Below are 21,485 nucleotides of genomic sequence, written 5' to 3'. Positions count from 1 at the left end.
CTGAATAAGGTAACACAGGCTAAGAAAGACAAACATCCCCTGTTATCTCTCATCTGTTGCTCTTAGCTCCAAATCGTTTAAAGTAAGTGTATCACTTGGGGTAACCACAGAAATCAGGAAAGTAAAAATGGTCATGGGTAGTGGATAGAGATGGGACTAGAAGGGTACAAGTGGTTTGAAGGGGGATGTGAGAAAAATGGAGTGACTTTAATTAGGGAGGGAGGATAAATACAGAATAAGGGGATGTCTTAGGATTTTATTGCTGTGAAAAGACACCACAACCATGGCAACTCTTATAAAGGAAAACCTTAACTGGGCTTGACTGACAGTTCAGAGGTTCAGTCCATTACTGTCATTGTAAGAAGCATGGTGCTGGAGAGGTAGCTGAGAGTTCTGCATTTGATCAGTAGGCAGCAGGAAAGAGGAGGAGCCACTGGACCTGGCTTGGACATTTGAAACTCTGAAGCCCACTTCTAGTGACACACTTTACTCCAACAAGGTCACACTTCCTAATCCTTTCAAATAATGCCACTCTATATTAGCATATGGGGACCATTTTCATTCAATCTACCATAGGAGAAAAGGATAAATTACAGTAAATATGTGTGGAAAAGTTATAAGGAACCATACTCTTAACCATCCAACTAAGATTATATATAATACATAAAACAATACATTTTTCATTTATATACATGTTAAATGAAATAAATCAATATTAATTTGTTTATTTCATTTATATTAATTAATTAAATGAAATAAATAAATATTAAATTCGCATATATAATATATGTATATATTTAAATGAAAAATTACCAACTGGGATGATGATACTACCTTCAAGATCCACAGACTATTCAACAAATATTTTAATACCAGGCATGAAAAGCTCCTTTTTCAGTTGTTGGTCAGGGTTGTCCAGGACTTCCAAAACATTGTAAGTTATTGCTTTTGCCCCAAACTGTTTATCCAATACCAAATGCTTAGCCCTGAAGTCATATACAAACAAGTAACAATATATGAAGTGAATAGGGTGTATATATACATTTAGGTATATACAATTTGTACTTACATGTATATTTACATATGTAGATAACAGTAAAGAAATAAGGCAATGGATTTGAGAGAGAGCAAGAGGGGTGCATGGTGAGGTCTGAGAAAGGAAATTTGTTTTAATTTCAAAAATTAAAAAATGTATTTTTAAAAAGATATTGAAGATTTAACATTCCGTTCAGTGGGAAATGATAGTTTTCTGTCACTATATTGATTAAGTTAGCAATAAATTCCATCTTGGATATATCTTATCACTTGAAGAAAAAATTAGAGATAGGTGTGGGGTCAGGGGAAGAAGGAAATGGGGAAAACTGACTTCAAGATTCATGAATAATCATTTTCTTTTCCTTCTTTTTTTCCCAGCTTAGTACTGGTATAACAGCAATTTTTAAAAAATTATTTTACTATTTTCATGTGGTTATATCCCATCAGACATAGTGTGGGATCAGTAGAAACAGCTAAAACAAAATTCAATTAACGTTTCTATGGTATTAAGTACAAAACTGTCAGATGGGAGAAAGGGACTTTGGTATTTTCCTTGTCTACTAGTATAATATATTGGTAATCAGGAAAATATTTTCAAATTCCTTTTCTAATCAACTGTTATGTGGTATTTACAGCTTTGAAAAAGGCAAGGCTAAGGCCCTTTTGAGGCTTAAGCTTCCTTCTCTGTGTGGTGAAGAGCATTTTGAAGTAAAAAAAACCCAAGACCTTGCCAGACGAGGGATACATCTATGACTCCCATGTCTCAGTCAATACTTTTCTTACCAGAGTACCCTTTGCTTTCAGATCTAGCCACCTTTAATTTCGTCATCAGAACAAGTCACATTGGGTGACCAAAGTACAAAAGTAGGGAGTAAAGGCTTGTCGGATCATTTGTGGGCTACCTTGGATTTCTCAGTCACCCACATGTGTACAAAAATATGTCCTTTAAATTTTCTCTAATTTGGCTCTTGAAATCATTTCAGTTGATGATGGAATATGGACATTTGTCAATCGAGGCTATCTTCTACATTTTAAAAATGTATTTAAACTTGATCAATTCTGAATATTAAGAGATTTTCCATGGTTTATGTTTAGTGACTTCATTATCTCACTCTTCTTCATTTTGTGAAAAGTGGACTCAAGTCCTGAAAGGAGAAGAGAGTGTTATGTGTGCCCTTGTTCTCAAGGAGGAGGAGGAGGAGGCTGCATCTAGTCCCTCTCTAGACCCCCAAATATCAGATGAGAACTAAGTCACTTCTCTCAGTTTCCATTTTCCTAGCATGATTCCCACTATTAAGGTCTAAGATTCACACAAATGTTTGTCTCTGTGTCTCAAAATAATATCCTATAAAAGGCAACATATGAATTTTCTTTTCTAGTCACATGACAGAAATATCTGACAGAAGCCACCTAAAGAAAGAAGTGGGTATTTTGATTTACAATTTCAGAGACGTTAGTCCATGGTTGCTTAGCCCATGCATGTGGAAAGATATGACAGAGGGAGAATGCAGCGGACTCTCTTCATTAATTGGCACCTTGCTCATTCTAGGCCTTCGTAAGGTATAGCATCCTTAAGGACTGAGGTATTCACACTCCACAGCACATGTGATGTCTCAGTGTCTGCCGATCCACATGCAACGGTTGTAGATCTGTAGCCCAGGCACAGATTCACCCTACTGTCAAAAAGAGAACAACATGAGACATTCCAAGTGAGACTGTAAGTAGGCAGGTCTAAGAGAACAGCCCAGAGCATCCAGAGGAGGTCCTTGATAATGATCTTCCTTCACCCTGTGTTCTCTGAGAAATTTCTCTTTCCCCCTCAGCAGCCCACTGCTCACTCTACTGAAGCTCTCAGATTACTTAGGGCCTAGAAGAATAATATGGCTGCCATCAGGGACTTAATAGATTGTGTAGGTGTTATTAACATGGTAGCAGCATGGTGATGTTCACAAATCAAAATATAAATTATAAATATACATTGTATATATGTATATACACTTACATGTTTATGTTACAACTAAACCAACATGAATTACGCATGTGTTTAAAATAATTACTCTGATCAGAGTCTTTCATAAATGAAAGTGAAAGTGTAAGTAACATGTGCCCAAAGCTCGGAGTGATTCCTCTGGCTAGTACATAATTTTGCTACTGATACTTGGCCCTAGACAGATAATAGAATCTGTTTTCAGATGTTAGCTACTTCCCTTTCAACAAGGGTTTATGTGTTTGTTTTATAGGAAGCAGATAATATATACTTGTATGAAAATGCCTTTATGAAACCCATCACTACGTACAATGGATATAATAGATGCCCAGTAACAAATGTGCTTTGGGAGCTGTATTCTGTCCCACCTTTGTTGTGTGCAACCACCCATAGGCAAAACATAGATTGCAAGCATTGCTGTGTTCCTATGAAAACATTATCAACAGACCTAGGAAACAGGATTTGGCACAAGAATTCTTTAATACAGATTCTTAAGCTGAGTTAGAAGGCAATCTTTTCCTGGGTTTTGTCCCACTGTTACAAAAATAGATTCAAAATGTATTTGGGGATAAAACGTGCTTTTGATGGGTGTTGGTGAGGGTGTTGCCAGGGTATTAGTTTAGGGAGAAAGCCCTTCCCACAATATGTGCAGCAACATCCAACGGTTGGCCACATTTGAAGAGTTCTGAGGGAGAACCATTGTGAGGCTGGCCGAGTTTACGTCCTCTGTGTAAGGAGGTCTTATCTAACAGCTGCTGTTGCCATCAGACTCCAGCATCTTCAGACTTCCTGTGTGGATTCAGTCTCAGTGACTCTCCAGGAAATGTCTCAGGTTTCAGTGCTGGATTGGCTGGCTGACACACCAGACATCTGGAAGGACAAGGTAGTTCCTGGGTCCTCTATCTTTATGGTATGCAGATGGCCACCTTGACCTATAAGCCAAAATAATAAATCACCATTTGCAATATATATACATATGTTGATCTTGCTGCTTTAGAAAGCTCTATTTAATATGATGCCAACTAACAATATTTTTCAGTGGTCAAGGGTAGGGTGCATCTTCCTTTTCTAATCTGTAGGTAACACACCCAACATCATCTTCAGTACACAAGATGCAGTTGAGTTCTTTTTCAGAACTTACCTAACTTTCTTCTACTCTCTACAGATGAGGACACATTTCTGTTCTAGGAAAATGTCTGCGGTCAAAGGCAAATCTGAGACATATGGACCTCTACATGTTGAAGAGGTAACACATGGCTATCGGCAACATGCACTTTCTCTCGGAAACAGGCCAGAGTCCAAACACAACATGCTGTAGTTGAGTCTTGTTTTCAGGTATGGATTTTGTAGATGTTTTGAGATGTTTGTCACATAAGAACTTTTCAGAAGAGTGTCATTTCCTGTTCCTTCTATGCTCCCATCTGGTGCCTTCTTGACACCAGATATAATTATGTTATATTAATTATATATATATATATATATCTGATATATATATATATATATATATATATATATAATTATGTAAGGAAAGAGTTGGGACCTATTTGGATATTATGCCCCTGGGCTTTGTTCTCCTAGTTATCCCTGCTCTTATTAACATCTCAGCGGGCACACCCACAAGAAACACATTTTTAATGTATCTGTCCAAAAGACATATTAATCTGTAAAGGAAAAAGCAAACAATTGATTATGCTGTTGCAGTGGACTTTCAGTAGGACTGAAACTTGCAAAGAATTGAGGGACACTTAAAGGCAACATTTTATTCCTGGGGGACATCAGCACTTTCCACTTGAGGCAACATGAAAAGTTCCCTATTTTCTTCATTGTGATCCAAATTAAAGCGAAGTTTAATTAAAGTTTCATTAAAGAGAGATCTTTTGTAGTCCCGGGTAGCATCTTTTTCTTTGAGCCAAATATGTTTTAGAATGGCACGCTTTCATCTCCAGTTTTTAATGTTGTGCTGAGGGAAGAAAGAGAATAGATACACCATTAATGAGGCATGATGCAGCTCAGGCAAGAGCAGAGAGCACCAGGTGTTCTGTCAGTTGTCACCAAGGCTGAACGCTCTCCACTGAGTCACCTAAACGCCCTTCTGAGAGACAGTCTCCTAACGTGCTGCCACCGTGGGACTTCTTCTGGGGTGCTGCTCTTTTAACCAGGCTTCCTGTTGCATCCTCTGCCCTTCAGCTGTTGTTCTTGTACATCAATATTTTGATGCCAGTTTTTGTCCCATGTCTCTCTCTTGTTAGCTCCTCCACCACACTCCTCCGGACCGCCACCCTCTTCTGCTATAAATGACCATACCCTGCTAGTGGCATTCCCCCTTTAAACATCAAAGACCTCTTCTCACTGTGAAGGTGTAGCTCATGCGTTCATTCAGTTTTCTCCATGGCCTCTGACAGTACAGCATTACCACCTGAAATGAATTTCAATGTTATTTCTGTAATTTGGAGAGGGACATGTGGTGCACAAATAAATAAGAGGACAACTGGAAAGTACATGATTTCTTAGCCTAGATTCCCTGAAAAACACACTCTGAAGGAGCGATGGGCACTCAAGGAGATTGAATAGGAGTTGCCTAAGGAAGAGTATTTAGGAGAATATAAGGGAGCCAAAAGTGGGCAGATCAGCCTTGAATATATAGATGAGGCTGAGACTTCAAATGATCTACAAGAAACTCTGGCACTGAGATGGCTCTTTAGAGATATAGCCTCAGCTAACTGGTCAACCAGTGCCAGAAGAGTCATTCTCACAGTTGTGGCTCTTAAGGAAGAACAGTTCCTAGTAATGAACCCGCTACTCAATTAGAATGTCAAATTTAAGGTCCCTCCACTTCCAATAAACATATAACATGGGTTGAATCAGTATTTAATCCAGCTAGGGTCATGTGAACCCCATAGGAAAGAAAGAGGCTGTCCCTCAAGGGAGCTGTAAGAACTAGCTACAGTGTATTTGAAAGGACTAGATTCTGAGTCCTTGATTCCTATGCCAAGTCATGAAATTGGATACAAGAAAATTGATACGAGAACATTCCCTTGAAATAGAGAGGATTTAATATTCTGGGAAAGACCCTGGGAAATGATTGAACTAGCAACTAGAACTACTCCTGAAAGCATGGGGGAAAGATGGCCCTCATCAAGAGTCACTGAAGTGTCAGAATTCTTTTAGTAGCTAGGACAGAAAGGAATTGAAAACCTCAAAGACAGTCATGCTAGAACTGACTCATAAGTCTGGATGGAGTCCCAAGTGATGTTTCATGGAGTGGCCATCATGAATGAGCTTGTCAGAAAAGCACAAATGACATTACAAAGCTCAGTTGTGGCTCTTTTCTGTTCTATAAGGCTGACAGGAGGAAAGTCCATCACAGAACAGATAAGAATCCAAAACAGTGTGGCAATGTTTAGATGTAGGGAGCCAGGTACGCATATTGTACAATACAATAATTGTATTGACTGCAAAAGGATCTTGTTGTAGAATATTATAGAGCTGCATTCTTAAAGACAAACTATTGGGTAGATGGTATATTATAACCCAGATTAAATGCTTTGAAAATAGTAGGGATGGATGGTCCAAAAGTCAATGTTTCTTATCTAAATCAAAAATTTCTCATGTAATTTATAACATTTTTTTTTTCAGACAATGTCAGAAAAAGATACCTGATATCTTAGCAGCTGAACACTGGAGTTCTCCTTAGTCTTTTTTGAAAGAGACATACCTTCATTTTCTCAGTTAACTGTGTAGGAAGGAAGTGGAAATCTGCAAAAATATCTATGGATATTAGCATGAGACGTAGGCAGCAAATGTCCACTGGTTTCTTAAGACAAAATAAGGTGTCATCAGTGCTGGAACAAGATAGCTTGAGGTACTTTTGCCAAGCCCCAGGAGTAGAATAATGACACATGCCCTGTGTATCTGCAACAAGGTCGCGGCATTTGCAATAGATCCTGGCATGGCATTTGAGAAATCGCTTCTGGCCTGCTACAAGGCTTTATTAGTGACACAGTGCTTGACCGTGGAACATCAAGTGATCACGTACTGAAATAGCAGCTGGTCATCATGAACTGGACAAGGGATATCAAAACGAGGCCTGAACAGAATTTTCAGAGCAACCTACAGGAAGAGGTAACTAAGGAAAACTGTCTTCGGTGCAGAAAACAGAATATGTTCAAACTGGCATTCAGCAATTTTTAAAAGAAGAAATATTGTGTTTAGTAGCAAAGCTTAGCATACTCCAGCACCAGGACTGACATGAAGTCAAAGTAGCAGGGATGGCTGGGTGACCCCAGGGAGCCTCCCATGGCTGAGAGCCATGAGGAAGGCAACCATCAAACAAAACAGCCCCATGGCCTCAGACAGGGTAAAGTCCAGAAAGGCATAAAAGAAGAGCTGCCGCTCTAGAGACTGGTTCCTGGCATAGCCAATAACCAAACACCATTCCAGTGCCAGCCCCTGATCCGGGCACACCAACTGCATGCCAATAAACTTCAAAGATCTTGGCTGTTGTAATCAATGTCCCGGGAAACAACAGAGGTCTGGAACTCCCATCTGGCCACCTGGCGAGGGGAGCTGCTGCAGGAAGTCTGTTCAGTTAGGGCCTCTGGTCTACTTAGGAGGGAGGCAGACACAGGCAGATTAGATCCGGGCTACAGGTGTGGATCAGAACTGGAGAAATAAGCAGTGCCTTGGTGGTCTGCATCTTTCAATCTGGATTCCCCTTCCCCTGCAGCCCTAGCTCAGCCCACAACACTCACCCTACTCAAGATGACAGACTCTGACATTCAACAACTCTTAAATAATTTTATGTACCGCACTAATCAAGATAAAATCTGAGTGCCATGGTTCCTCTGCTTAGTGTGTCTGTCAATGATCTTCTCAGCCTACATTCTGCCTCCCCCTTATTTTGCAGTCTTGACTTTGGCCTCTGCTTAAGCCTTCCTGCCCCTCTAGCACAGTAATGGTGACACCATAACTTAGCCTAGTATTCACCACAAATTAATTCTATAAAATGTGTCCCACAAGACTTGGTTAGGGAAAAGGAGTTCCACAAGATCTGACTAGGGATTGTCTATAAAATAAATTCAGAAAAATATTGCATCCTTCTTACAGCTTTATAATTTTGAAATGATACTTGAGATGAATCATGAAGGGTAGATAGCAATTTTCTAAATGAAGAAAATGTCTAAGGACCTTCAAAACAGAGAACAACTTGAAGAAAATCCAGAAGGGTAAAAATATCTCAAGTATCTGGATATTATCTAAGTGCCTGATCATATCAAAATGAGAACTATATGAGTGAACAGTAGGGGAACAATTTTCTAAGGAAAACTATAAACATATTTGGGCAGTTTGGGGCTCTTTTTCTACATCAGTTTAAAGACATAGATGGTTTCTATCCTTGTTGCATAGGAAAGCAATAAGAGGTCGTGTTATCAATACGGGAAGGAATTGGCCTGGTACCAGAGTTATGGAATGGGAGTGGGAGGCAGATAGGGACGGAGGGAGTTAATAGACTGTTCTAATGATTGAAATGAAAGATAATCACAAGGCCTAATGATTAAAAACACAACATAGATCATTTCATACTAAGTGGCATCCTGCCGTCCATCTTTAACGCATCTCCATTTCTGATTCCCTGCTAAGATACAAAAGACAGAGGAAGAGACACAGTACAATAAAAATCAAAACTAAGAATGAGAAAATCCATTTTCCTGAAGCCTGGGGGCATTTTTCCTAACCATGAAACTGTTAGAGACAGGTTAAGGGGGGAAAAAAACAAAAACAAAACAAAAAACAGAAAAATAGTTGCTGACCTGTGTTTGTCTCGTGCAACAGAGCAACCCTTTACTTTCCAGAAACAGGAGGAAGTCCTGTTTTTGTTTGTTAATTTTTTAAATTCCATATAATCTGTATGTCCCCTAGCCTTCCTAAATCCCCAGTAACAATACTAGTTAGGAAATCGAGACTACATCTTTTTCTTTCACTCATTTCACTGCAAGATGGGAAAGGCAAAGAGAGATGTGAGAAATGATGACAGACGATAGCAGTGGTTCTCAACATGTGGGTCATGACCCCTTTGGGAGGTGAATGACCCTTTCACAGGAGTCACACATCAGATATCTTAAATATCGAATATTTTCATTATGATCCATAACAGTAACAAAATTATAGTTATGAAGTAGCAATAAAAATAATTTTATGGTTGGAGAGTGTCACCACAACATGAGGCACTGTATTAAAGGGTCGAAGCGCTAGGCAGTAGTGGTGCACGCCTTTAATCCCAGCACTTGGGAGGCAGAGCCAGGCGGATCTCTGAGTTCGAGGCCAGCCTGGGCTACAGAGTGAATTATAGGAAAGTTGCAAAGCTACACAGAGAAACCCTGTCTCGAAAAACAAAAAAACAAAACAAAACAAAATTAATTAATTAATAAAATAAAATAAAGGGTCACAGCATTAGGAAGGTTGAGAACCACTGGATTATAGCATCATATTCAGCCCATCTGTTTTGTGTTTCTCCAGTGGAATGTACTGGTCCTGGAGGTGGAGAAGCCCAGGATTATGGGCTTGAATACTGTATAATAACAAACAGAAAGTGTTACACAGCAAGAGAACCAGAAAGGACTGAGCAATTCCGTGATGAATGCAGTACAGAGATTGTCAACTCACTCTGTGATAAGGCCATTAAGCCACTGATGAGAGCAGGGTTCTCAGAGCATCGTAGCTGTTTAAGGTCTCATCTCTCAGAACTGGTATACTGAGGATTAATCGCCAACTTATAAATTTGGGGGTACACATTCAAACCACAGTACACTATTGGAATCTTGGGTTTCCACAAATAATTTCCTGTGGAATGAGGCAAAGCACACAGTTTCAATAGGATGTTTAGCACTCTGTATGTATAGACTGTGAGTGAGTGAGAGAGTAATATCAGAGGCCACTATAGTGCAATGCATCACAGCTGAACCAGAGGCTAACTGTAAATGCCGGGAAACAGCAGCAGATTTCAACATGCCACAAACTATGGGATAGAGTTTGATAACTCTCGACATGCTAGGATATAGTAGATACCATAGTCCCAGTGCTAGCGAAGCAGGGCCAGATGGGTCCCTGGCATTTACTAGTTAGCCAGTCTAAGTGTTTAAGCAAGTGCCAGCCCAATAGGAGACCTGATATCAAAATAAATAAATGAATAAGTAAATAAATTAATGAATAAACAAGTAAATACATGATGTATAACGTCGGAAGAATGGCATATGAGATATGAGGATGATCTAGTCTCCATCTCCCTCCCTCCTTCCCTCCCTCTCTCTCCCCCTTCTCTCTTTTTCTTCCTCCTCTCTCTCCCCTCCCTCCCCCTCTCTACTATCAATATATAGACAAACCACCTTCTTTCTTTTTTTGATGCCTTGTAATGCCATTTAACTAGGTGGTCACTTGAGAGTAACCTCTACATGTACTCCTATAACCACTGAAATACTCCTCCATACCGAGGCCCTTCCATTCTTTTGTAATACTTACCTTTCAAACTTTTATCACCCAAACTTTCACCTGATTGCCTGACCAGACATGGTGTAGTCATAGCCATGCTGATGTCTAGTTGACATCCATATTCTAGTCCTCTACCTGACATAGTAAAGGACATTCCTCATGTACTTACAGGAACATGGGTGAAGGGTTACTTCTAGGACCATGAGTAACTCAAAGGCTGTAGCTCTGAAGAGCCCACGCAGGCATGGACCACAGCTCAGGAAGGTCACATCCCTCGTGCTCCCCATTCCACCTACAGTCAGCTCCATGACTCTCCCTGTAGACTGTTACTTTTGTACACTTGGGATGGGGCCTGTGACTGTAACTCTCGGAGCTTCCTGAGCTGAGTTTCAGTGGCTCTGGTCTTCTGAGCTTTCCTCTTTCTCCCAGGATGAGTATTTCAATAGGAAGGAAGTAGCTGTGCAATACACCATTACTATGAACTCATGCAGGCATTCCTAACAATTGCACTCAAAGGTACTTCTGTCCATAATAGGTAATACTTGACATTTACTAAAACAACAAAAAGTAAGATTCTTGGGCTTCTTGGGCTGTTTTCATAGTTATCAGGAGGAGTAGGCTTGCCAATATGGCAGTGGTAGGAGTGTGTTCTTTTTCCCTGGTACAGAGTCTGCTACCTCTGTAGAGAAGTTCAGTAGAGCTGCAGATAGACAGTAATGAATGATGGTTTCAGGTAACCTCATCAAAGAACTGCAAACCAGGCGAAGCATTGCTGGGGGAAGGCAAAAGGACAGAGGGGACAACAGGGGAAGGAAGTTATTAATTGCAGATGTGAGCTCAAAATACAGCCCTGGGTAGCCTGTGCATCAAGGATAGGGTTGCTTGGTTATATTTTCTCTTCAAGGCAAGGCAACCGACTGTCAGATATCAGATCGTCTTTCTTTAAATACAACTCCTAATTCATAAGTAGAAATATGCCACAGCTAGTAGGCAGATGTCTCCAGGCAGATGTGCAATCTTGAGCTATATTAAATTGCAGATTTTTCCTCTTGCAATTATAGTTGTAATGCAAAGAGTTTCCAAAGCTGCTCTCATTACATTTGCAAAAGTCCAAGGAGTGTGAATGAGTATGCCTTCGCTTTTGAGCTCCACCCTGAACAAGTCTAGCATTTTAGATTCCCATGCAACACAATTTCAAAGGCTCTTGGATGGGATAAAATCATGAATGCAATGTGTGCTTTCATTCACTGATCTGACAGGGCTATGGAAGCTGCTTAAGAAAAGCTATAAAACATTTCAGAGTACTTTGAGCATTCCCACATGTTCCTTAAGGCTGGTCTACTGTTGCTCCTTTTGAAAACTTTCCTTTGAAATAGTTAAAATATTCACTTACTTATCATTGTTTTGACTTTATGTTAGAATACCAGCATTCCTCCAGAAATGTGTTAATAATATTCACATAATAATCTAAAATATAAGCTGGTAATAGTACTGTGCAAAAGTCAGTTCTCACACTTACTACTTAACAGAGATGAGAATAGAAATAGTTCTTGAATATCACTAAGATTGAAGTCGAAAATGACCCATTTTTTGCCCCTAAACAAAAACTTTTTTGCAATTAATCATAAAAAAGAATAATAACAATACCAGTAGACATGGAGTAAAACTTAGAATTTGTCTTTTTGTAACAAACAAAAAGGACATAAGAAAAATGAAGTGAGTTAAGAGTGTCTGTGGTGGTTTAGAAAGAGGCATGTCCGTAAGACAATAGCAAAATAAATGAAAGTTAATCTATTATTTAGACCTAGTGAGTCGAGTTCCAAAGGTCTAACTTCGCCTTTATTGTCTAATTGCTTTTTTTTTGTCCTCCTACTTCTGGATTAACCTATTGTTAAAGTGTTAAAGGGTCTTGCTTTTCAGCTCTCTCTCTCTCTCTCTCTCTCTCTCTCTCTCTCTCTCTCTCTCTCTCTCTCTCTCTCTCTCTCTCCTCCTTCTTCTTCTCTCTTCTTCCCCAAGCCTGGCACTCTCTGTCTGCTCTGGTGAAACTGTTTTATTATGTGTTTTGTAATTGTATTTGTTGACTTTTTTTGTTGTTGTTCTTGTATAATATTAGATGGACCAGCCTTAATATTATACATCCCAGGGCTCAGGAGAGAGAACTACTAAGGGCGAAGACTATTTTCAGGAAATGGAATCTCAGCACACCGAGCTCTATAGTCCACTTGCTTTAATTCCTCTGGTATAACATCCTTTATACACAGCTTCAATTCTGTTCTCATGCCTAGCTCCTTTCTTGCCTGATTTCTCTCTATATTTATTTACTGCTCCCTCTAAATTCTATCTTAATTCTCTCATCTTAATTCTGCCTCATCTAGGTCCTTTTCATCTTGTTCTTACCCAGCTAGTACTTCCCCATCTGACTCTTCCTCATCTTCCATCTTGTCCACACATACTCTCTGGTCAAAATCCTCTTTATTCCTCCCCGTTCTCCGTCTCTCTGTCCTCCACATGCCCTGGGAGTCCTGGTATATATACACTTACAAGGAGTAATCCCTTGGCAGTGCAAAGCCAGGCTTCCAGGGTCAAACGGAGGGGTGATAAGAATCACATAGAGGGGCAATAACTGTTAATTATCATTTGCAACCCCAAAGGGAAGTGACCAATGGCGAAATGAATTAACTAAAGGCTAAATTCAGGTAATATCTAAAAAGAGGGCTCTTATGTGCTCAACTATAATCTTAAACGTGATCGGTAGAAAATGTTAAGAATCTATAAGTTGCGAGGTCAATGGGAGAAAATAAAACTGTCTTCTTTTTTCCTGTGGCTCCTATCTGTCCAAGCTATCTGTCATTTTTCTGCAGGATGGGGGAAAGTGTGCTCAGCTGCTAGGCAACCTGTGTACAGGTAGATGCCTCTGGTGATAGTTAAAGGGAGATTTGGAACTAGAGGTAAGGTTTGGGAAAGAAGGAAGTAAAGCTTAATTGGCACATCCGCTAGGCCTTCTCAAACAGGCAGCCTGGATGCTTACGTCTGTTCTTAGAGAGTACAGAGGTATCTCTGATAAGGTACTTTCCTCTATCTGGGGATGGACTGGCCGGGTGCTGCCAATGATGATAATTATAGGGAGGCTTGAACTGGGGTTCTGGGCTGAGCATAGCTGTCAGCACAGAAAGTTATCTAAATATTCCTAGAAGTAGTTAAGTAAGGAGTTAGAGGTCTATAAAGTTAGTAAGGCTGTAAGAAAGGAGGGACTGAGCTAAATTGTGTAAAGCTATTACTTAACATCCACCTGACCTAGGCGGTGTCTCCTTGTGGAATTTACCTTAAATCAGGAGACTTTATGTGGACTGTTATTACTGCTAGTCCTTGAAAGTGGCCAAGGGAGATATCTGATTCCAGAGAAAGCCTTTCCTGAGGCTGTTCTCCAAATACCTGGGATGTGTATGTCCAGAGAGTGATCAGTCCACACTGTTAGCCCTTCTTAGGGAAAACTATGAATGCCTACATGATTTTCATAACAGAAGACAGCTGATATATAATAAGCCAAATAACACTCAAAGCTCCTTGGAATTTGGCTTCCTCTGGAGGAATTCCCTGATCCCTCCAGGTAGTGACTTTGCCATAACCAGCTGAGTTCTTAAGATATATTCCTGCGACCAGCAGCATTTTGGTTTTTTGTTTGTTTGTTTTTGTTTTTATTAAGAGATTTTTCTATTCATTTTACATACCAACCACAGATTCCCCTGTTCTCCCTCCTTCTGCGCCATAGCCTTCCCCCGAAACCCGCCCTCCATGCCCACCTCCTTCAAGGCAAGGTCTTCCATGGGGAGTTAGCATAGCCTGACACATTCAATTGAGGCAGGTCCAGGCCCCTCCTCCCTGCACCAAGGCTGCACAAAGTGTCTTACCATAGGTCCTAGGTTCCAAAAAGCTGGCTCATGTACTAGGGACAGGTCCCGATCCCACTGCCTGGGGGTCTCCTATACAGTTCAAGCTAAACAACTGTCTCAATTATCCAGAGGGCCTAGTCCAGTACCAGTGGGGGCTCCTCAGCTATTGGTCCACAGTTCATGTGTTTCCACTAGTTTGGCTAGCTGTCTCTGTACTTTTTCCAATCATGATCTCAATATTCCTTGCTCTTAGAATCCCTCTTCTCATTGATTGGGCTTCTGGAGCTCTGCCTGGGATCCAGCCATGGATCTCAGCAACTGCTTCCATCACGGGGAACAAACTGGGGGTGGGAGGGGTAATGGAGGGCAAGAGATGGGGAATGAGAGCTTAGGGGAGTGGGAGGTTTGAGCTGGAACAGGAACAGAGTGGGAGAGCAAGGAAAGAGATACCATGATAAATGAAGATACCATGGAAATAGGGAGAAACAGAGTGCTAGGGAGGTTCCCAGGAATCCACAAGCATGACTCCACCATAGACTACTGGCAATAGTTGAGAGGGTACCTGAGCTGGCCTACTCTGGTGATCGGATGGCTGAATACCCTAACTGTCATCATAGAACCCTCACCCAGTGACTGATGGAAGCAGATTTGTTGACTTTTATTATACATTTTACTGGTTTATATTTGCTGTACATAACAACATTTTTAGACAACTATATGTGACTTTGATCATATCCACCCTTACCTGCTTTTGCCTCCTCCCACCCCCTCCAGTCAGTTCCTGTTGACTTTGCCCAGATGGTCTTGCTTTCATGCCCTATGTAATTGTGTATGTGTGTATGAATCTATACAAAACCCAGGATTCACAGATGAGGAGGAAAAAAGCATGTGGCATTTATCTCTCTGAAGCGTAGAGCAATGTTTGAGTGGAGCTCAAGATATTTCTATTTCGACACATTTGGCTTGGAGCAAAGGTTTCCATTCAACCCTTGGCTCTGCGAAATCCTAATGGATTTCTGAGTTTCCTGAACTGTCTGATTGCCTTCCCAGCAGGGAGTCTCCCACCCTCTTCCTGGTTCCCATGGAAGTGGGGCAAGCATCATTAAGATGGGCATGCAGAGAAGAAGGAAAACCCCAGCTTGCAGTATTAATGGGTTGCTGCAGTGGGGGTGAGTGCCGAATAGCTTGGCCTTGCCATAACTCTTTTCTTTTTGAGTAACACCCCTTGCTTAACATAAATTTTATTTTTACTTAGTCACAGCCCATTACAGCCCATATGGGAACCTTATCAATGCAACCTGCCAGCAATATTTGTTCAAATGGCTATAAAGCTACCCCAGATAATCAGACTTCTTTTGTGTCATCTCCTAGCTGTCTTAGGAAGGAAGCTAAGAAATTGAAGCAGAGCAGAAGAATTCCCAAGAGAGCAACAATTAAATACACCTTTCTTTTCTAAGACTAAATATAGAGGATCACAGTGGAAATACCATGGTTTTTGTAATGGGTTGTTCCATGCTTTTTCTTCATTACTCTGTGTCTGTGAAAGCGTCGGTTTCTACATGTTGGTAATGTGTCTGGGTTTCTTCGTCTGCTTGGGTCAGCCATGATTTACAATGTTTACTTTCACAATAGCCATGCTCACTGCATGTTCCTGGGACAGGAACTCATGCAACGCTTCCCATTTACTTTCAATCACTCACAGATGCACACAGACTGATCATGTCCTTCTAACCGGCCAAAGGGATTAGAAGAATTCTGAACTCTAAACCAAATGATTCCTCTGGGTCTCCTGACTTCACTTCTTGAAGCTGGAGGATAAGAGTCTCAGGTAACATTATCCGACTCTCATCTTGATGTTTGGCTCTGTTTCCATTGTTTTTTTTTTCTTCTAAGATTCAAACTTTGTAAACCCTTTGCCCTTTAGACATGACCAGTCCAAGTCAATTGGTGTTAGAAGCACTATTGAATTCAAAATTCTATTAATATTTCAGATGGCTTTTTAAAAGATGCCGCAGTGCTGGGCGGTGGTGGTGCATGCCTTTAATCCGAGCACTTCGGAGGCAGAGCCAGGCGATCTCTGGGGCTAAACCAAAAAAAAAGGAAGAAAAGAAAAATTCTTATGAAGAGATAGCCCTAATGGTGTAACTGGTTAAATGCAGAATGTGTTGGGTTTGTATAACTTGGATCATTTACTGTGGTATTTTCCAAAGCCATTCCAGAATTAGGTAAGTGTAGAATTGGGATTACTCCCAAAGTCTCATAATTATCAAAAAAGAAGCTTTTGTAGTTTAAGGAAGGACCAGCATGAAATCTTGTCATTTGGCCAAACAAATTGGCCCTTTATTTTAAAAGCTCCCTGTATTTATAAAACAGCTACTACTAATAAATTTCTATTTGTTACCAAACTTACAGGTCACAGCCCATATCCCACAAGCCAGGTTTGGCCACCCATCCTTAAGAAAACAATTAAAAGAGCCCAATGAATTGTGAATAGCAGAAAGGAGAGATTTCTTCAATGTGGCCACAGATCCCAGAGACCTCCCCAAACTGATCATGTAGGGGGTGATCTTCACATGAGGGTTTAAAGGGAAGGCAAGAGCTATGCACGTCTAAGGCCACCACTGCCTCAGCTCCAAGTCTCTCCTACAAGGAGAGATAAGGTTTCAGGTCTTCTGGCAGCTCTTCCTCTGACACAGTTAGTTACCCCTGAGGCTTCAGCCCTTTCTTGTCCCAGCAGAAGATTACCGGGGGAAATTCTAATTTCTTGAGGTCCATTCTTTGTTTATTCTGGTAGCCAAAAAGAGGAAAACCAGGGCCTCTTTAGAATACCATGCCACAGGCTACATGGCCATTTGCTTTTAACTTCCTGTGTGGGTGCTCCTTATACATTGTTTGAGGCCCTAGAGCTATTTTGTAAGTTTTATTTCAAAAACAGCAAAGGTTTTTCTATGTGAGAGTTGTGATTATGATATGAGAGTATGATTACTATGGTCTATGAGTCCAAATTTCTAAAATTAGTAAGTATTCCAAATTTCCAAAAGATTGTTATGATAACCCAGAAGGCACTTCCTAAATTCCAGGCAATGGCCTATACAATGAAACATTATCTTTTGTTTTCTTTCATTTACATTTAGAGGAAAACTCACTATAAAAAAAATCCATGACATTTTCACCAGCAGGCTTGCACTCTCATGTCTGAGATCCAATGTCCAACTTCCCTGCAGTCACTGAAAGCGTATCATTTCCTCTCTGTTGAATTTACGTCAGTTAATTCTGGCCAGCTATTAACCTAGAACTCTGGGTGCCTCCACCAGTTCATGTATTCACTCTGTCATATTGAAGCTGGCTGAGAGGATCACATTTTCCTTTCGCAAATTCAAAAACATTCCTGTAAGCTCCAGGGAGTCGACTTGGGTCCACCTCACACAGGTCAAATGGTTATCAGTCAACAGCATTTCCCCACCCACTGCCTGTTCCTGAGGGTGGGAATCTCTTCCACCTTTTCCCTGGTCTCGGGACACCCTCTCTCTGAACTCTTTACCTTTATCTTCTGCCAGCATCCTGCCAGGTCCAGGTGTCCCCTCAAAATCTGCATCCTGGACAGCTTCAAAATGGCTGCTTCCAGGTGGTCCACCCTCACAGACTGCTTCAACTAGGCCTGCACTTTCCTAGTGCTGGACAGTCCCTCAGAGCCTGGGGCCTGCACAGCAAGTGAAACAGCCAGCTATCCCAGGACTTGGCCAGGATCCTCGATTTCTTGGGTCCCCCAAAGATGCCAATGTCCCCAGAAAACAGGAAGCAGTCTAAAGAATGTGGCACCCCTATCCCCACCTCACCAGCTACCCCTTCCTATTTCCTCACCTTCTTACAATAAGCAAAGGGGAAGAATGTTGGTTCCTGCAGCTGTACCAGTTCCTGCTCTTGAGGATGCCTTTCCACCTTCAGCTATACAACATGTGCACCCCTTAAAAGTGTCCGCCAGGCACAGTGCTCTCTCCCCCTCCCTCTATGTCTCCCTCCCTCCCTCCCTGCCTCCCTCTCTCCCTCCCTCCCCCCTCCTTCTTCTTCTTCTTCTTCTTCTTCTTCTTCTTCTTCTTCTTCTTCTTCTTCTTCTTCTTCTTCTTCTTCTCTCTCTCTCTCTCTCTCTCTCTCTCTCTCTCTCTCTCTCTCTCTCTCTCTCTCTCTCTCTCTCTCGTGCGCACGCCTTCCTTGTCTCTTGCTCCTCTTCCCTGTTCTGTCTGTTTGTCTGTCTGCCTCTCATGTCCCCCACAGCCTTTCTCTCTTTCCCTTTTCCCTTCCCTCCTCCAATAAATGTCTTGTACTAACTCTGTTGCCCTTGGAGCTTTTGCTTAGTGGCATACCTCACCAAGGCTTGCCGCAAGATACACACTTGACTTTTTTTTTATTTTTAAATCCTTCCACTCCCTGTTTCTCTGGCAAGTGTGGCCATCTTGATTTACCCAACCAGACACAAATTAAATAGAAACAAAATGGTCTATGAAAACAGATTCCGCTTCCTGCTTTCTTGCCCTGGACTTTTCTGAAGACTGACAATGCCCATTTTTTTTTTCTTTTTTCTTCACACCAAAGTTATTTTGTCTTAAATTTTGCACTTGAATGACACAATAAATGACTAGCATCAAAGTGTGAATTGAAACATTCTCTCCTGGAGGAAGGAGGGAGAGAGGCTCATTAGTTCACAACACAAGTCTGGAAAAGAAGAACCAGTGAGATTCGCGAAGCCCTTCCCCAGCTCCGAGAGGAGACTCTGACAGGATGAGCTACCTGCAAGCCCTGCAGGGAACTCCAGAGAGGCAGCATCTATGAGTCAGCACCCAAGCTCCGGTAGGCTTTTCAGTGCTACAGCTGCTTCCAAATCTTCACTGTAACTCCTTTACCTATACTCCTGTGAATAACCCCGATGATGACCCCTTTGGTTAAGCAGGTTGGACTTGGGTAGAACCAACTGTTTGATCCGTCACCAGTGTCCTGTATGGGATGAGTAGGTGTTTGTTCATGTCTTTCCAAGTAAAGTTATACAACAGCTTTGAATGAAGAAAGTGATGTCTACAAGAAGTATCTTTGTGGACTGATGTAACCATTTGTGGTGTGACATCACCTAGGAAGACATGAACAAACACATTTGTCCTCCATAGGGCACTGACAACAGACCAAAGAAATAATGCCACCCAACTCCTTGGTAAAGCAGTGAGTTTATTGGGGTTACTTGCAGGAACATGGGTAAAGGGTTACTTGCAGGAACATGAGTAAAGGGTATAGGCACATGAGAAACTCAAGGACTGTAGCTCTGAAGAGCCCACTCAGGCATGGACCACAGCTCATGAAGGCTGCATCCCTCATGCTCCCCATTCAGCCTACAGTAGGCTCCATGACTCTCCCTATAGTCTGTAGCTTTTGTAAACTTGGGGCAGGGCCTTGCGAGTGTAGCTTCCTGAGCTGTCTAAGGCCTTCTGACCTTCTCTCTTTCTCCCAGGATGAGTGTTTCAATTGGAAGAACCTAGCAGTGCACTACATCATTACCATGAACTCATACAGGCATTCCTGACAGCTGCGGATACACAGTATGTTCTCAAATAAAATTAGCTACTCTTTTTATATTTTGCCTCTATTCACGTGATTCTTTCTCATTCCAAAGAGAAAGGGTGGCTGTACTTCATTTTGCTCCGCCCCCAGAAGGAGTGAAAAAAGGAGTGGCCAGCTGGCGGAATGAATCCAGTTCACTGGGGCATTTCAAATCATAGCTAATAATTGTGAATGACAATACAAGCTTTCATAACTCATTGTAATTATCTCCTAAGAGGTTGAAGAAGTTGGTGTTTTTATTATTTTAAGTGTGTGTGTGTGTGTGTGTGTGTATGTGTGTGTGTATGTGTGTGTTTATGTGTGTGTGTGTGTGTGTGTATGTGTGTGTGTGTGTGTGTGTGTGTGTGTGTGTGTGTGTTCCGAGTATTGGTCAAAGGACAATTATCAGAGTGGTCTTGTCTTCCCACTTCGTTTTGAGGAAGGGACTCTATTGTGGTTTAACCCTGCATATGGACAAAGTATCAGGCCCCCAAGTTTCCAGCTGATTCCCCTGTCTCTGCCTCTCATTTTCTCTGGGAGTGCATAAATGACACACACACCAACCTCATCCAGCTTTTTACATGGGTTTTGAGGATTGAATTCAGGTCATTAATTTTTAGAGCAAGCCCTTTAACCCGAAGAGATCGCTCCCAAGCTCGGTTATTTTCTTTTTAAAATAAGAAAAATGTAATTGAGAGCAGCTAGCTAAGTTGCCTATACCTGCAGCTATGTATGCGAAAGATCTGAGCCCACATGCTTCTCTTTGGAGGTAGACTCCAGGGTATCAAATCCTGCTGGCCCTACACGGTCTCTGGAGCATAACAGGCCTTAGTGGACTTTGGTTAATGGATCCTGGTCACTGTGATCAGTATGGTTGTATGATGGTCATTTTGTGGGATGCAGGAAGTGGTAGGGATAACTACGGCATACAGAATCATCACTATCAGCTAATTATTGATCCCTTCTCTCAGAGATTTTTCTTTCCCATATTTACTGTAACAATCTTAGAGAGAAGGCATCATTGTGCCAGTATTTACATCTGAGGGTCTGAGATTCAGAATGGTACGATCTCTGCAAGGTTGTGTGTAGATGTAACCAACCGTCTTATTAAATAAGAAACACAGAAACAATGTAAAAGAGAAAGCCGAGAAGTCAGAGCTCAGAGCTAAAATCTCACCCTTCTTCCTGCTGTCCCAGCTTCGCGAAAAGAGACCTACTTCCTGTCGGTTCGTTTTTTTATAGTATGTTGTTCTGCCTTCTCATTGGTTGTAAACCCAAACACATGACTGCCTCGTCACTGTCTGAATGTACAGCCCCCTAGGTCTTAAAGGCATATGTCTCCAATGCTGACTGTATCCCTGAACACACAGAGATCTTATGGGATTAAAGGCGTGTGCCACCACCGCCACACTCTTGCTATGGCTCTAATAGCTCTGACCCTGAACACACAGATATCTATGGGATTAAAGGCGTGTGCCACCACCGCCACACTCTTGCTATGGCTC

The 21,485-nt window shown here is 41.5% G+C and overlaps 1 long non-coding RNA gene and 1 pseudogene across 1 annotated transcript; one reads left to right on the top strand and one right to left on the bottom strand.

Annotated features, from left to right (window-relative positions):
- Positions 1-4,190: 4,190 nt before the first annotated feature.
- On the top strand, positions 4,191-19,980 carry LOC143269491 (uncharacterized). Its single transcript, XR_013045920.1, has 3 exons — positions 4,191-4,357; positions 16,100-16,225; positions 19,892-19,980. It is a non-coding gene; the product is annotated as an uncharacterized LOC143269491 (long non-coding RNA).
- On the bottom strand, positions 7,277-8,203 carry LOC107400643 (ATP synthase F(0) complex subunit C1, mitochondrial pseudogene; annotated as a pseudogene).
- Positions 19,981-21,485: the final 1,505 nt, after the last annotated feature.

This window comes from Peromyscus maniculatus, chromosome 19 (assembly GCF_049852395.1).
Source record: "Peromyscus maniculatus bairdii isolate BWxNUB_F1_BW_parent chromosome 19, HU_Pman_BW_mat_3.1, whole genome shotgun sequence".
Classification (NCBI taxonomy): Eukaryota; Metazoa; Chordata; class Mammalia; order Rodentia; family Cricetidae; genus Peromyscus; species Peromyscus maniculatus.
The sequence above is the reverse complement of the archived record's forward strand: the minus strand, read 5'-3'. Positions and strand labels throughout refer to the sequence as shown.